We start from the raw sequence: 17555 nt of genomic DNA on the forward strand, positions 1-17555 counted from the left end.
GACCCTGGCATAGCCCTTCTCCTGGGCCTCAGTTTCCTAATCCATAAAGTAAGAGATTTAGACCCTGGAGATCACCAAGATTCTGTGCTATACTGGAATGCCGCAGCACAGAGGGCGGCTGGACCCACATTTTCAGTAAGTGCTTAAGAAGGAATAAGTGTTACAAAGACACATCTTTCCCCCTTTTCCCTAGGTTCCCCTGAGAAATGAAATCCTGCCATTCTGAGACCTTGGGCAAATTAGTTCATCTGTCTTATCCTGCTGCCTTATCTGTAAAATGGGATAATAGAGGCAGAAATGAGGTAAAGATTACGAGACAACGATCATGAAAGCACCTGGCACAGAGCTAACACACACACTAGGTATTCAAAATACGTCTGCTTTCCGTTCTGGGCTCTCCATCTGAAATCCTGTACTGTAACTCTGGGTCACTCTCCTTCTCTGGGAAGTCCTTCCATCTGCCCTTTCCCCAGGCTCTATCCAAGCCCTCCTCTGTCAGGAAACCTTCTCCACACAAACTCTTCTTTCTAAAGGTCCAAGGCCACAGTTTCCCAAAAGCTGACTTGGGGAGTGGGGTGGGAGGGGCAGGTGGAGAGGAGGGGGTAGGAGTTCACTAAAAGCCAGTTCCCTGCCCTGAGAATTTCCTTTCTGTGAATCCAGGAAGATTAACCCCTCCCCTGCTCCACTCAGAATGGAGCAGAGACCTCAACACTGTCCTGGCTGAGATTTTATACGCCCCTTATGTCAGGGTCTCATAAGCACCCTGAGAGGGCAGGGTGAGTCTGAATATTCTTCTCCCCCAAATTCTTCATCCAACCTGATCACCCAGAGCCTCTCCCCTACACCCACTGCCCACTCCAGGAAGATGTTTCTTTGCTCACCCCCATAGGGCAGCCTCACAAATTCACAGATCTCCAGCCCAGATCCTTCCCCTTGCCATAAAGAGCCCAGGAGATCAGGGAATTGGCCCAAGATCTCTCAGCTAGTTCAAAGGCAGGGCTGGGTTAGGACCGGAGACTCAGGACTCTAGACACACCAAGCCTCTGCTCACAGCCTCTTGCCCATCAGCCTGGCCCTCTCCTGTCTCAAGCGTCACCATCCTCCCAGGCTGGGAAGCTCACGGTCACCTCCACCTCTCCCCCTGCCTCGTGTCGCACCTCCTTCTCATCACGAAGACCAGGAACCCTGATAAACGGCCACCGCCTGGTCCCTATCACATCAGGACAAGGACAACATGCCTTTTTCATGCCACTCTCTTGTTTAAAAACCTGCCACAGCTCCTCAGTCCCACCAGATCAAACCTTTCCTGCCCTACAAGCCTTGGACCCCACGCACCAGTTCCTCCAGCTCCTTGGCCCACCCGGCCTGGCCCTGCTCCCCTCCGAGGCCCCTCCCCTCTCTCTTGGATCCTCTTGGCTCCCTCCCCAGACTCTGGCCTGGGAGGCCAAGGAGTCACAGGTGACTCCCCTCCTTGGAAAGTCTTCCCTTCCCGCCCTGGCTCCCCATCCTGTTGCCCTTCAAGGCTCCCCCTCCAGACCTGAGACCTCGGCCTGGCATTCTCTGGCATTCTCCTGGCCCCCAGGGTCACCGCACTGCTGAGCTGTCTGAGCTTACCTCCTCACCAAACCACAAATGCATCACCCCACAACCTGGCTACATTCCTTCCACCTCCAACCTCAGCCTGGCATTCATTCCACAATCATTACCTGAGTGCCTCTAAGGTGCCAGAAAGTTCTTTTACCTTTAAAGGTAAGGAGAGTTTCAAGAGCAAGGACATCTTAGATGCTACCTACTCTGTGACTCCCCCCCAACCCACCATCCCGTCACCCCCAGGAGTCCTCCTATCTCCACTTTGGGACATCCTAGTTGTCCTCGAGCCCATGTCCTCCCGGAGTCCTCCCTAAGCTCCAGACCTTCTCTTCCTTATTCATGGCCAGACCTCCTATGATACCCACACCAGGAGGATGCTCACTGAATGGCTTTCACAGGAAACTGAAGCATTCTGTCCAGCAGGCCAGTCCGGACTCCTGCGTGGCCTCAAGCTCTGTTCATCTAAGTGACCTCTCACTGTTCTTCCCAGATTGGATTGGGGCCCAGAATGAGTCAAATGACCTCTTATCATTCTTCCAAAATTAGGCTTTCCTCTTTAATTACACCTTATCTAGCCATACTATGTGGATTCTAATTACATAATTACTTCAAGCCCTGGGACTTAAAAAAGAACGGAGTGCATAGAATTACACAGGTAAGTGAATGCACCAAATATTCATACTTATATATACCATGTGCCATGGTGTATACAATGTGTACAATTATTCATATACAATTTTATAAGCCAGAAAATATAGCCCATGAGTGGGTATCTAAATCACATTAAGCAAGTCAGAGTAGATGAAGAAGAATATCATGGAGAAGCCTAACCCTGAGGGGGTTTTTGAAAGAGGCTGGAAGTCAGTCCCCAGCTCTCTCCCCTTCCCCTTCTGCAATGAAAAGAGGGAGTGGTGTGACCTTCATAGGAGATTTTTCAAAGTATAACCAGACCTGATCTCTCCTAAACAAAATACCCACTCTCTTCTGAACTCCAGGTACCCACTGTTTGTCTCCTAAGGCATGTTTTGTACAGTTCTAGTAGAAGACCCCACCCAGACTGTGTCCATCCTGCAGACAGGGGCTGCATCTCACCCATTTCAGTATTCCCAGTTCTCAGCCCCCATCAACACCAGGAGGGCCATCCAGTAGGCCCACCTCCTGTCTTTACTCCAGCCTTATTAAAAAGTCTTTGCCCCTCTTACACCACCCCTATCTTCACCAGGAGTGCCCTTCCTTAGGCTGGGCCCAGCTCCCCTTTGCCCACTGTACTTGCCCTAACTTGTTGCTCATCACATGTTGGCATAAAAACTCTTCTATGTGCCAACCTCTCCTTTTAGACCAGTGGTCAAAATCCGTTTGATCATACCTTCCTATTAGTAAATAGCTTTGAGCATATTTACTTATAAGTTAACGATAAAATCTGGACTACTATAAATAGGAAAGCTACGTCTTGCTCTTCTGTTTGAGTTAAAGAATAAACAGAACTTCAACTGATAATGTTTTCTCTGGGTCCTTCAATACCGATCCTGAGAGCTCACCCACTGTTCTAGGCCAGGAATTCTGCGAGGACAGCAGGAGTGTTTGATTCCCTTTGTATTCTCAGAATCTGGGACAGAACTAAAAACTTAATAAAGGAATTCATTTGCCCCACAGACAGGGAGCACCTCCTGTGGGCCCGGCACATGCTAGGTAGGCACCAGGGATAGAATGCCCGGCTGCTGGCATCTGGGTCCTACAAACTGCTGGGTGGGCAGACAAACAGGATCAGCCAAACAAGTGTGACAAAGTGGCTGACGCAGATGCTATGCAGAATGCTCTGTCTAAAACCACTGAATCAGGACAGTCTCAAATGGGGGGGTGAACATGCTCCAGAGGGTCCGAGAAGGCTTCCCCCCAGGAATATGCTGCCTTCAGCTGAAACCTGAAAGATGAGCAAAGCTAGCTGGGTGAGGGAGAAGAGAACACTCCAGGGTAAGGAAACCACATGGGCAAAAGTCCTGAGGCTGGACAGAGACGTGTAAGCACCAGGGGCCAACAGAGGCCAATAAAACAAAATGAATGAACAAGCCCCTAAAGGATGGCGAGTTCCTCCCTCTCACTCCTCTCTACTATCAAAACAGATTGCCCCCAGCTTCGTGCCTCTGAAAGGGTCACTCAGCCCTGCTACGTGCCCAGCCTCTGAGCCAAACAGAGCAGGTGGGCTCTCTGCCTCCCAGCCAGTCCTGCCAGTGGCAACCGCCCCCTGCTTCTGAGGAGCCCCAAAGCCACAGGAAGACACTCCTGAAAACCATACATGTTGCCATGGACACCACCAATCAAAGGCTCCTGGGCAGTTTAATTTTTTAAAGAGAGTGTTAAATATTTTACATCTTCTAACAGCACGGCTTCTTCCTTGCCCACAATGCAAAAGAAAACCCTATACTCCTTGAACTAAGGATTCACACAAAATAAATACCAATGTGTAAGACAGCCCTCGGAGGTGTGTACCCACAGTCAAGGGCATCCTCTGGGTATCCTGGCTGCCTAGGTGTATGTTCCTTGCAGAAGCAACCTGGACAATCCAGAAAGAAGCACAGCCACCAAACCTCTTCCCTACTGGAGCTCTTCTGATCCCAAGAAGGGAAAATTATTTACAATGATGCTTCAGGTGTGTTTAAATAGCCCATGACTTTAATAATTAAAGATAAAACCAAGACCGTGGATTGTAATGCAGGCTAGCGGCTGCGGGGCCTCCTCTCGCAGCAGCTGTCCCCAAGAGAAGCCGTATCTTCTATCAGTGCTCAGGCATGACTAATATTTCCCAGTTCCTGGGAGGCCTCACCCCCTCACACCTGCCAGGACTGGCTCATTAACGTACCATGTCCAACATAAAAGCCCCACAAAGCAAATGCAAAATAGTCCTCAAAGGCCTGAGACCAAGTTGGCCTAGGCTCATGGGCCTGGCAACCAGGTTTTCAGCAACTACCACCAAAGCCTGCCTAGGCCCTGGACTCTCCCGAGTCCCAGCTTTCTCCAGCTACTCTATTTTCTGTCCCGATTGGGACTGTGCTTTCTCCAGGGCCTGATTCATTCTGTCCTGCTTAACGTAGCCCAGTTCCTACTTTTGCCTTGGCTTCACCATCCAGATGTCTGGCTTGCTCCCCAGCCTATTGCCCGGGCACTGGGGCAGCAACTCAAATCTCCCAGATCCAGTTCCAGTCTTTCTTACCTCATCCCTGGCTTCCAGATCCAGCCTCCTGTGTGCACTGTCTACAAAGAGAGACCCAAGCACAGACGAATCAGCAGTGTGTATGCTACAGCAGCCTTGCAAAGACCCCCAACAGCAATGCACCATGAAACTGTTTCCATTTTCTCTCCTGTTAATTTGTTATCAGCAACTACAACCCCTGGCCATCATTCTGTCCTGGTGAGAAAGTCACCCAACGCTGGATCTGCCCTGACTAAAGACAAACTCTGAGTAGAGAAGAACAATCGGCAAATGAACTGTATTTATTTACAACGTCCGAAACTGTTCACGTGCACAGCCACAATATAGACACAGATTCTAGGCAACGAGAGAAACAGGATTTCACACATTATGTCCTAGTGACCCTTCATATTGAGAAACCAAGCTCAAAGGTGGCCCGCAGGCAGATGGGAATAATCAATTCATGTAGGGAGTTCCCTGGTGGTCCTAGTGGCTAAGACTCCACGTTCCCAATGCATGGGACCTGGGTTCGATCCCTGGTCAGGGAACTAGATCCCACATGCCATAACTAAAAAAAGATCCCTCATGCCACACCTAAGACCCAGCGCAGCCAAATAAATATTCAAAAATAATAATCGATGTTTAAGGCATACTAGAAATGAGGAATGAGTTTCCTCATCTGGGATCAACTGAGTGCCTGTTCCTTATGGCAGTTACAGCTGCCATGAGCTAGAAGATCCCTCTGATGATGAAAAGTCAGGGCCCACCTGGGACTGACATGGGCAGAGCCATGTACAGGTTAAGGTACAGTAGTCAGTACTCCTGCTCACTGGTGTTGGAACTCAGGCAGTATCTTTATGCCATGTTGAGAACCCAGGTTGCCAGGAACAGACTCCTCACAGTCATTCCTGGGTCGGTCATGACTACACGCCTGACTTCAGGTCCATCACTGGCCTCTCTCTACTACCTGCCACGTGGGTTATATGCATGTCTAGAGCATCCTCACTCCCCCGACGCCCCACACACTTGTCACCCAAAACCTTCCTACTCACAACCCAAAACAAACTGGAATGCCTGCTGGGGAAGACAAGAGCCCAACCCTCTGAGTGTTAATGAGGAAATAAACTTGAGGAGGGTGGGGTCTATGTCTACACTGTTCACTAGTATTTGTTTAATGAGTGCAATGAGACTGTGGTTATTAAAGTACTTCTTAAACAAAAGTTCCACATGTAAGCAGGGACTCACCTCACAAATGGGCACCCTCCCAACCCTGGGGCTAACAGCAGAGCTCTCTCTTCATCCAGCAAAGTGGGCTGGATGGACATCAGATGGACCTCCCTGCAAGGCTGAGCTATAGTGGGAATGCAAATCACCAAGGGATAGAAACTTCCAAGAAAAGACCAGGATCCCAACCGCTAAATTACCTGGCTCTGTTCCTTTTCTCTTCTGCACTCCTTTGGCATATCCCTTTGCTCCATGGGTAATGGTCAACATCTGTGACCTCATCCTTCCAAGAGGGAGATGTCGGCAGAGGGGGGAGGAATGTTTGGGGACAGGAGAAAGGGTTATGGGTAGAAGCAGACCAGAAGGAAGGGGACATCAAAAGGATTCTTGCTCTGAGTACCAGTGACCAGTACTGGGGCTTCGTGAACATGCTGGCATTTTCACATCAGCTCACATGACTGAAGAGGCTTAGAAATACTCAGTTCTATGTCCCTCTCCAGATGGTTGGTCAGCTCTACAAATACAGCTTCACTGGCCAATGTTCTTTTTCAACTCCATGGTTGAAAACACCCCCTTGACACTACCAGTAACTTCTGACCCATTCTCATTCTCAATACAGCCACCAGCATTAGAGTGATGACTATGCGTCAGGCACAGCTCTAAAGACTTGTGCAATCCTGTGAAGTGCGCACTATTATTTTTCTCCATTTTACAAGTGAGGCAACTGAGGTACAGACACATAACTTATAGAGCGAGGATGGGGACCCAGGCAGCCTGAGCACAGAGGTCACCCCTTCATCACTCTGCTCCCTGATCTCACTTCCAGAAGAGGCAAGCCACGCTCCAGCTCAGGCCCATCCAGCTGCAAGACCTTAAACTAATGGCCTTTCTGTGCCTCAGAGGCGTGTGAAGCAAGGCTGATCACAGACACCTGGTCTGCTGTGCACAGGGCAGCCACTAGTCTCACGTGGCTATGGAAGACTTGAGACGCCGCTAGTGTGACCAAGAACCCGAATTGTACATTGTACTTCATTTTAGTAACCCACTCCAGTATTCTTGCCTGGAGAGTTTCATGGATAGAGAAGCCTGACGGGATATATAGTCCATGGGGTCACAAAGAGTTGAACACGAATAAGTGACTAGCTTTTAGTTAATTTCAACTTAGAGAGTCATATGTGGCTAGTGGCTACCAGATTGGAAAGTTCAACTCTGGTCTCTAAATTCTAGGATACCGGGTGCCATTTCTTTTGGTCACTGCTATAGTCACAGAGACCAGCACAGACCCTAGCACAGCCTGTGGTTGGAGCTCAGCAACTATTTGTTGAACAAATCAAAAGCAAAGGGCTTTTCAGGTGCCACAACTTCATTGCCACACAAGGATCGATTGTTCAGGTTCTCTGCTCACTGGACATCTAGCCTCAGCTTGACCAGGAGCTCAGGCCTCCCAAAGCAGATCAGGAGGGAGAGGCTCTCAAGATGAAAAACTATAGAGGCAAGTCTTCTAAAGGTTCAACAGAAATAAATCTACCTCCCTGAAATTTCCACTTACTCATCCTGGCACTTCAGCTCACAGGTCTGGGAAAACCAAAGTTATAAGACAGCACTTAAACATTTTTAAACACTATAAATACAGTATAATACCTCTAATTCATTTTCTTAATTAGTACAAATACAAATCTTAGTTCACTGTGAGGCTGGTTAAACAACTACATGACTGAGATCTGTTTGGGGGAACAATCCCCTACTGTCAGAGCTATGGCCCAGGACTGCTGTCTCCACTGACTTAATGCATTCACATCCCCCCTCTCCATGAGACAGCCAGGGCGTATACAGCTAAACTCCCAACCAGTGAGGCCTCATTCTGCAAACAAGGTTTGGGGATCCTGGCAGAGCAACTCACATTTTCATATCTCCTTGATGTACTCTTTCTAAGTGGAAAAATCTAAGTCTGCACACATCTCCTATGAGCTGACTGTAGCAGACACAGGAGATACTAATACAACTCCATGCAGCCCGCACCAAGAGCCCACATCTAGAAAGAGTAAGAGGTGAAATCTGCAGACTACTTACCCCATCCAAGTCACTGAACTAGATCAGGAGAAAGACATATAAACCAAACAAGATCAATTCAGTGTGACACACGCTGTAACAGACACAAGTACAAAATACTGAACTAAAGAGATACCCGGAGGGACCCTGCACCGTGGCTCACACACAGCAGGCACTCGGGGCAGTGAACTCAATCAAATTCTGACCAACAGCTCAATTGAAAGCTGAGGAAACCACAATCCAGACAGGTTAAGTGACTGCTCAAGGTGACCCAGGTAGTTAGTGACAGGGCTGGACATGACAGGTGGGCCTCATCACTTACCCGCCGAACAGTCTATAATCCATCTCACAGTGCTTCTTATCTGACCCCTCATGGGGAGGGAGCCAGGATCTGCCTGCTGCTTGTTATCACATCCATCTCAGGATAAACAATGGATACATTTTTGTAAGATGGTATGTTGGGCACTCTCTTGAAATATGAGGAGTTACTGTGTGCATGCCATCTTAGAAACATGCATCCAATCATCTAACAAACATTTCTTGGGAATATACTATGTTTCAGGTGCCTGTTTAGAGGCTTGGATAAAGAGATGAAACAAACTCCTAGTCAGATCAGAACACCCACATTTATCTCTGCTCTCTCCCAGAACCCCACGAAAAGGACAGCAGAGGAATCTGCTTTTTAATGGAAAGGAGACAATGGCTGATGAGATATGTTAACAGAATTCTCAAAGACAGAGAGCCAATTGCCAGGCAGTCACTGATACAGGTTTCTGCTTCATCTGCTCTGCTGAGTACAAGCAGGGTAGAAAACCACTGAACAAATGGTGCCTAGGCCACAAAAACAGGAGAAGGCTCGGGAAGGGAGGGGGGCACCAGGGATTGTGAGGGGAGAAGGGGAGGGGACTAGGAAGAGGGGAGCCTGCTGAAAGTTGGCGCAGGGAGCAATCAGACTCCAGGGTCCCTCCTTCAATCTGCTCAGTCTGGCGACCTCCCTCCCTGGGCCAGCAGGATGTGGAGGATCACAGTTCAGGCAAATTACACCAGACATTCTGATTCAGATTCAGACACAGCTGAGGGAGAGATACAGCTGAGGGAGGTAGGGAAAGCACGGAGCAACTTTCGGAAAACAGACAGACAGAGTGAACGTCTGCATACCAACCAGGGTAACCCTGCCTCCTTCCCCATCAAGGCTCCTGGAAGGAACAACACACAGCCTGTTACACCCCCCAGGCACACTCCTCTCCAGGAACACCCAACATTCCCCGAGAAAAGATCTACAGACACCAATATCTAGGTGTCTCCAGTGAAAAAAGGAGAGGCTCTCTACTGAATGACCCTCCAATGAGGTTCACAAGCCCCCTTCCTTGTCCCACAGATCCCCAATCAGCATCTTGGTGTCCACTCTTAAAATATAAACCATCAGTGATCAGCATGCATGGAAAGATGGTTCCAATGGGAAATACAATAACCAAAAGAAGCGGAAAAAGGGACTTGACAGAAACAAAGACAGCACAGGAGAAGCAGAAAAATAGCAAAAGCAAACAAAATACAACATATATAAGTGAATTCACTGCACCCATGAAGCAAGAACAAGATGCTATTTAGAAAAAAAAAAAAAAGAAAAATGAATCTTCAAAGTAAAATGGAAAACAATAAAAGATTTTAAAGTTACAAACTTGACCCAGGATGTCCAACATCTAAGTAATGGGAGTTCCAAAGACAAAACACGAAAAAGGACAAAAGGAAATTAACAGAGAAAAATATAAGAAAATGTCCCCAAAATGAACAGTGTGAGTCTTCAGATCAAAAGAACACAACAAGGACCCAGCATAATACTTTTCAAAGCAAGAACAATCCAAATATAGGGAAAGGGAAAGGATCCTAAAACTTTCAACAACAACAACAACAACAAAAAAAGGTTATCCATAAATGATCAAGAATCAAAATAGCATTCAAATTTTGACATTAATATTGGAACCTAGGAGACAGTGGAGCCACGCCTTCAAAATTCTAAGGGAAAATGGCTTTCAACCTAAAATTCTAAACAAATCAAAACACCAATCAAATGTGAATGCAGAGTAAGAACAGTTCAGACAAGCAAGTTTGAGGTGACTGACTTGTATAGACCCTCTCTCAGAAACTCCTGAGGAATAAATCAACAGAAAATGGAGGCTCCAACCAGAGTAAAGTGAGGGAATCCCCAGGACGAGCCATGCCCTAAGCCTAGAAGTCAGTCAGCTCGGAATAAAGGGGAGGAACTGAGGCCTCTGGGAGTGAGACCTCCAAGGGAAAAAAAATTGCAGTAAAAGAAAAAGGAACACGTGTATAAGACAGAGAGGTTTTCAAAAGCCTCTCAGAAACTCTGGGATAACCACAAAGGAAACTAAATCAATAGGAAAAAAGCAATTATTAACTCAAAAAAATGTACAAGAAATTTCATTACAGTACAACTGTAAGGCTCAGCCAGGAACTCTATCTACACAGTCAAAATAATATAAGTATTGACTATCAGTGTAACAAAAAACTGTGACAGACCACACTGGGAGGACATGAAGGAAACCAAGCATGTGGGGAGAAGAGAGAAGAGGGGAATGAGGGCTCCTCTAATCCACAGCAGGACAACAGTACTATCAGCATAAACAGCCAAAAGGCCTGGAAGTGACTACGGAAGGCAGAGTAACGGCCCCTCCAAGATGAAGACGCCGATATCCTAATCCCCCAACCCACAAACATGGTATCATTACATGGCAAAAGGGAATTAACGTTGCAAGTGGAAGAAAGGCTGCTAATCAAATGAACTTCAAACAGGGAGATTATCCTGGATTATCCAGGTGAGCCCAAAGTAACCACAGGGTCCTCAAAAGTGGAAAAGGGAAGGGGAAGGCAGTCAGGAAGGTGTGACTATGTTAGAAGGTCAGTGATGGACGGAAGTACTCAACTGGCCATTGCTGGCTTTGAAGATGTTGAAAGGTGGCCATGAGCCAAGGAATGCAGGCGGCTTCCAGAAAGTGGAAGATGCAAGGAAGAGAATGCAGCCCTGGCACCATCTTGACTTTCACCCAGTGAGACCCTTTTCGGATTTCTAAGCCAGAGAGCTGTAATTTAAATTTGTGTTGCTTTAAAGCCACTACGTTGGTGGTAATTTGTTCCTGCAGCAACAGAAAACCATGTTCCATGACCAGCCCTGGGGAGTGGGTCATCAGGATGGGTGACACAGCCTTCTTCCTGAGCCTTGCAGTGTTATTTGAATTTTAAAGTCATATATATGACTTTGATACAAATTAAATTTTAATTTTAAAAGAGCTGAAACACAAATTCTCTCTTGTCAGAGCTCATAATCCGGTAGAGAAAACAGGGCCCCGGCTACTGCTGATAGGCAAACACGGGAAGAAAGCACCTCTTTGAGATGTGAGGACATCTGAAAGGAGCGGGCGTTCACCAGGCAAAGGAGAAACAGGCCTTCTGGAGAAGGATCAAAGACCAGGGGGAACATGAAGCAGTTCTGAATGATGGCACATCAGTGGGTCTCGCAGAGGCAGCAGGAAAAGCTGGGTGGACAGTTCCCAGCACCACAGGTGTGACACCTGCCCCACTGCTGGCTTCTCTGACTGGTCTGGGACTTGCTATGCATATTTAGGGCTGGTATGGACAAGAGAAGACCCCAAACACAACGTTTTTCTGGAACATCAATTGCACCCAACAGTGAAGTGTTTTAAATGCTTTTACTCTAAAAACCAGCACAGATGTATTATAGAAGACAAAACTCACGTGAATTTTTAACATAAAAATTGGTGACTTCTTGTTTGAGAGGCCCACTGTAGACACTAAGCTATTTGCTGACCGCTGAGCATCAAGATTCAACCATCTCTACAATTATTACAAGAGTCAGAAGAAAGGTTAAAGTGCCATCACATGTATCCATCAAAGCACCCGGGACTTCACACCAGCAACCTCTCAAGGGCTGCCTACCCTCCCTGAGTTGGGTCCCAGCATGAATGGGAAAGTTGAGAAGCATGTCATTCTTTTCCAAAGTGGTCTAGGGCCTGCTATTGCTGGGTAACTTAGCTCTGCCTGGGGAAACAAACAAACAAAAAAAACTATCACACTGAGTGTTTCCTACATATCTTCTCTTGGTCATAAGCCTGTCCATCTTTCTCCCATCCCCTCTCTAAAGATTACCAGGATCACTGATAAAAACCCAGCTCGACCATCAGCACCTCCGATCCCCTATAGCCCAGGCCTCCATTAGAGAATACATTGCAGACACTCTTTCCATGGAAGGAAGTCAAGTAATAGGGCACATCTCTTGGGAGAGGGTGTCCCCTGTGTCCACAAACAAGGGTGGAAACTTTTTCTATTGTTGTGGCTGTTTTTGTGATAAAAACAATAATATCCATGTGACAGTGAACTGGGAAATTTTTTTTTTCTGTAAAGACTCACTACTGACCACAGAAGAGGATCAGAGAGGGGAAAAAAAAAATATATATATATATATATCTCTCTCTCTCTCTCTCTCTCAATGGAAGACCACACAGAAGTAAAAAGCAATTTAATTGGGTTTAGTTTGTTTTTTCATGTGTAAAACACATACACACATTCAAAAAAAGTGAACTCAACTGATTTCAAACAGAGAGGATGAGATTTTAATAACACCTTAAATATATTACAATTAGTTATGTCATTGACAGAAAATAAAAGATGGGAGAGGAGATCAAAGAAAAAGATACAATAGAAGGAGAGAAAAAGAAATGGATAGAGGGGGGTATGGGAGGAAAAGGACGGGAAGACAGCAAGACACAGGGACAGACAGACATGAGTAACCACACACAAAAAGAAGGAACAGCTAAAGGATTCACAGAGACACTTCCTGCTGCTGCTGCTGCTGCTGCTGCTAAGTCGCTTCAGTCGTGTCCGACCCTGTGCACCCCAGAGACGGCAGCCCACTAGGCTCCGCCGTCCCTGGGATTCTCCAGGCACTTCCTAGGCCAAAATAAATGACACTGCATATGCCAGGGTAGGCTTGGGCTACAGACTTCAAAGTATTATCACCTTTTATCCTTGCCTTCGAATGGTTACTAATCTGGCTAACCACTGTTCACAGCTCTTTAATTGCTCATTTAAACATTCTGAGGCTTAGCTCAGGTCAAGGGCCAGAAGCTCCCTTCAGACATGCCACAGTCAAACAAATCATTTACCTCCAAGTATCTCCTCTACAAAGGGAGTACATGAAACACTCTTACACAAACCACCATCTCAGAAAATGTACAAAGCATCAATAAGAGACAGGAGAAAATGCTGTTTGCATTGAAAAGAAATTCCATGGAAAACTTTTTAGTTTTGCATTTAAAAAGCAAAAAAAAAAAAAACAACCCAGAACTGGTACTTCAGCAGAATGGGTTCCCACCTCAGCATTTTCCAGCATCACTCCCAGCACATTTGACTTTCCACATGTTCAAGTTCTGCCTGCCCCACTGGCTTCAAAGGCCTGAGTTGGCTCTGAAACCAAACACTGCAAGCTAAGGGTCAACAGAGAGATCCCAGGGGACTGACTCCCAAGTCAGTCTCAGCCCTTCCTGGACTCTCTATCCATCCTCTCCAATGACTGTCCAAAGCAATCCCTTACTTCACTCTAAGGGCTGCAGAAATCTGCTATTTCACAGCTGATAGAGCCTCCCCCTTCCAGCTCCATCTCTTCTTCCTCCAAGTCAGGTGTCTGTTTTCCCCTTCCTTACCTGACCAGCCCCCAATTTCCTACCTGGTCTACTTCCCCAACCTCTCCTTTCTGCCCCTAATCTCTCCTTGCTCTTCTCTACCCTGTCTTAGTATCATTGCTCTCAGAGGAAGAGGGGGCATAGGAGGTATATTTAGAACACAAAACCTAGAGTCAATCCACCTGAGTTTCTGCCCAGCTCTGTATCTTACTAGCTGTTTGACCTTGAACAGCCAAGCCACCCAATTCCTCAAATTCCCCAGTGAGAGGGGGATGAACCTGGCAACCACAGACGTCTTGTCCAACTCTCAGGTCCCAGATATTCAAACACCCACCTGTATAACCATAAATGAAGCAGTGAATTAAACATACACAGAAATGAATTATAGAAATTCCCTTTCCTCAGCATTCTGTCACCCCAGCTAGAGTTCCAAGCCCCCCACACTGAGGGGCTGTACCTCACTCTGAGATGTTCGAACTCTAAATTACTTAGATACAGCAAAGCCTTCCCCAATCACACTAATCAAGGAACAGATGAATCTGAATATCCAACAGAAGTCTGAGTCCTGGAATGTTTCTTTCATGGCATCGAGCAATACTGTGAATTTAACATCAGCTTAGCAAACAGAAAAGAATCTAGAAATGCCATCGAAAACTGTCTTGTGAATCTAAGAACAGTTATGTGTCGGGAACCCTGGAATATAATCTACTCCTAAACCCTCTACTTTCCCAACAAGGGCAGAGGCCCAGAGAGCAGAAGCCACAAACCCAAAGCCCAGAGCAGATCCATGACCAGATCAAAGCCAGAGGTCCTGCTTCTGGCCCAGAGGACTTTCACTAAAGCTTTTTGAGACCATCCGTTTCCTTTTTCAAAGAGACAGATTAAACCCCAAATTACCAGTGAGGTCTCTGTACAACAAATCTATTTCCAAGTCCAGGGAAGCAGACCAGAGCTAAGTTTGGATGGCCAGATGATTACTAATACTACCTAACAAGCTTTCTCCCCTGAACCTTGCCCATTCATTCTCTGCAGAGAAAACCCCAGACTCTGCTATCTATATGGAACTCTATTTTGGAGAAGTGGGAAGCGGAAACCCATACAGTTCTTTGTTCTGACACCAAGAAGCATCTGCTTTCCAAAAACTCCTACCTCACCTTCCAACATTCCAAGTACCTTCAGAAAAGTTCACAGAAACTCTCCAACTAGAATAAAAGAAAGCAGGAGGTAACAGGAGGAAAGGTCCAACCGAGGGTGGGTGTGTAACAGACAGTGGGTGTGTAACAGACGATGATAATACCCTCCCAGCTCTTCACCCTAGGGGTAGAAAGCATCTCTTTTCAGCTGCCAATACCCTGCACCAGAGATAGTCACCAGAGATAGTGCCACTCAGCGCCCTCCAGCAGAGAAATGAGCTCTCTGCAACCCCTGAAGAACTAACCCTTTCCTAACCAACCACTCTAACAGTGCCCAGGACAGAGGTACCAACAGACCAATCCTCCCAGCCCTCCTCTCCCACTAAGAGCCTGAAACATCAGAGCTCTGATGGCAAGGAGCTATTTAAGGCAGCATCAAGAGGGTGGGGCAGAAAATTGCTGGCAATATCCTCCTCCGCCACCCCTCCCTCCCTCACAGCCAACAGACACAGACACACACACACACACACCTTCTGGCTCCATAGACAGCCATTAACCTCACCTATGTCTCTAAGGTCTAGAGATCTGGAGTCCCCAAACGTTCAGCATTTGTTTTCTGTCACTGAGGCTGCTCCACCCCCTTCTCTTCCACCACCACCAAGCCACCTTTACAATCAAAAACACAAAATTTAATCTAGAGTTCAACAACCAAGGGGCTTGGAGATAGACAAGCCCTCCCTGGCCTTCACTTAGGAAAGAAAAAGGGCACCTGGGGTGTGGGGGGGAGGGGTGATGTCAAAAGCCTGCCAAGCTAGATAGGCTCCATGCTATCTCTAATTGAACCTCCCTCCTATTGATGGTGAAATCAATTCGGGCAATTTCGGCAGGTCGGCCCTGTGACAAGAGGGGCATCCCAGCGCTCAGTTTACAACAAAAATTCAAAGGCTCAGCCAGAACATGCTGGGAAAATCCAGGGTCTGGATAAAACGAGCTACACTCAGTGGGATCCTTTCTGCTTTTATGTAGCAATGTAATAGCGTAATAAATTCTGTCTGCCTGAGGAAAGCATGCACTGGTGAATTTCAAAGCCATTTTAAGAAAGCGGATGCACCGGGATGCAGAATTCAACAGCACATTCCCTCGTGGGGGGGGGGGGGGGGACGTAATGATTTCAAGCTTGTTTTCCCCTCTATCTTGAATGGCGCTAGCGCTTATCAAGGAAGCCACCTCGGAAAACCTCCAGAAGAGAGCCGGGGATGCCCGGGGAATCCAGAGAAAGGAGTCGCTTTCTGTTCATCTCGGTGAGGAGCTGGCTAGCAAGAAGCTGCCAGTCACTCTGAGGGATGAAGGATGAAGAAGCATGGCCGGATGAGCAGGCACCGGCGTCCCCGGACACACATACACACGTACCCGCTCATTCTGGCGGGTCCTAGGCCAGGCCGACAGTCCTTGCTGTGCTCCCGCCGCCCTCTCCTCCAGAGGGATGCTAATGAATGAACACACCTGAGAAGCCTCCATCCTGCCGCTCGCTCCCTCCTTCTTCCTCTGGCTGCTGCAGAGGAGCCTCTCCTCGGTAGTTTCACTTTACAGCGTAAACCCACTCGGGCTTTGATGTCTCCTCCACCCACCCATATTGCAGCCAGCCTGAAGCAGGCGGACGTTCTCCTTGCAGAGGCCATGATCGCACGTACCCCCACCCACCAAAAAAAAAAAAAATCTGGAATATCCCAAACCCCGGCACACTGGGAAACTTTCCCTTAAAAACTGAGGATCCACCAAGCAGGCAGGAAGGAGGGTTCGACCGAGGGGGGCCACGGTTTCCCCCGCGACCACGGGGGATGCTCTGGGGGGAGGGGGTCCCCCAAGTCCTTCCAACAGCTGGCCCTTTAAACGCACCTCCTCCGAGCGTGAGACAAAGGCGCCGCCCGCGGGGGCTGGGCTGGCGCACGCCCCCAGCGCCGGTGCTGGTGATCTAGCAAGCGTCGGCCGAGGGGCGGCTGGCGCGGGCTTACCTTGCGGGTCTCCGGGCTGGCGGGCCGGCGGCGCGCGTCCTGCCCCACTCGCACTACACGCTGCAGTTGGCCCCGCTCTGTTTTTCTGGGACTCGGCGCTGACTTCACCGACACTCCGCGGCCGGCCAATGGGCTGCGGCGGCCGCCCCCTTATTAGCATGCGTCTGGAACCGTCCACTCCGGGGGCGCCTGGGAGGCGGGCGGTGCTAGGGGGCGGTGCCGGGCTCCGCAGTGACAGGAAGGGGCGTGTGCGCCAATGGGAGGCGATGAAGCGCCCCCCACCACCCCGCCCCGCCCCGCCCCGCTGCATTGTGAGCCGGGCGCGCGGGCCCGCGGATCTCCGGCCGAGAACGTGCGCGCGGTCCCAGTAACCCTTTTTTGTCCTGGGTGGCCTCGGGCTGAGCCGGAAGGTGGCCCGGCGCGCCCTCTGATTCTTCTGAGGGATCATCCCAGGGGAGCTGGGAAGGAATCTTAGGCATTAAAAAAAAAAAAAATCCTAACCTGTCTTGAGTGCATATAACTTAACCCCTGTACCCCAGTTTGCTCATTTTTAAAATGGTCTAATAACCAGTACCTATTTCGTAGGACACAGAAAAGACGAATATAGTTAAGGTATGTAAAGCTCTTCCCAGGTGGCGCTAGTGGT

General features: G+C 48.2%; 1 protein-coding gene across 9 annotated transcripts in view; it reads right to left on the reverse strand.

Moving 5' to 3' along the window:
* SORBS1 (sorbin and SH3 domain containing 1) overlaps positions 1-17118 on the reverse strand; it is a 235601-nt gene extending 218483 nt beyond the window's left edge. For 3 of the 9 annotated variants that reach the window (XM_061402876.1, XM_061402872.1, XM_061402873.1), the window contains exon 1: positions 16910-17118. The gene's annotated coding sequence lies outside the window, so the exon portion shown is untranslated. The other 6 variants (XM_061402879.1, XM_061402878.1, XM_061402887.1 and 3 more) reach the window with 6 other exon arrangements.
* Between the last annotated feature and the right edge of the window lie 437 nt (positions 17119-17555).

This window comes from Bos javanicus, chromosome 26 (assembly GCF_032452875.1).
Source record: "Bos javanicus breed banteng chromosome 26, ARS-OSU_banteng_1.0, whole genome shotgun sequence".
Classification (NCBI taxonomy): Eukaryota; Metazoa; Chordata; class Mammalia; order Artiodactyla; family Bovidae; genus Bos; species Bos javanicus.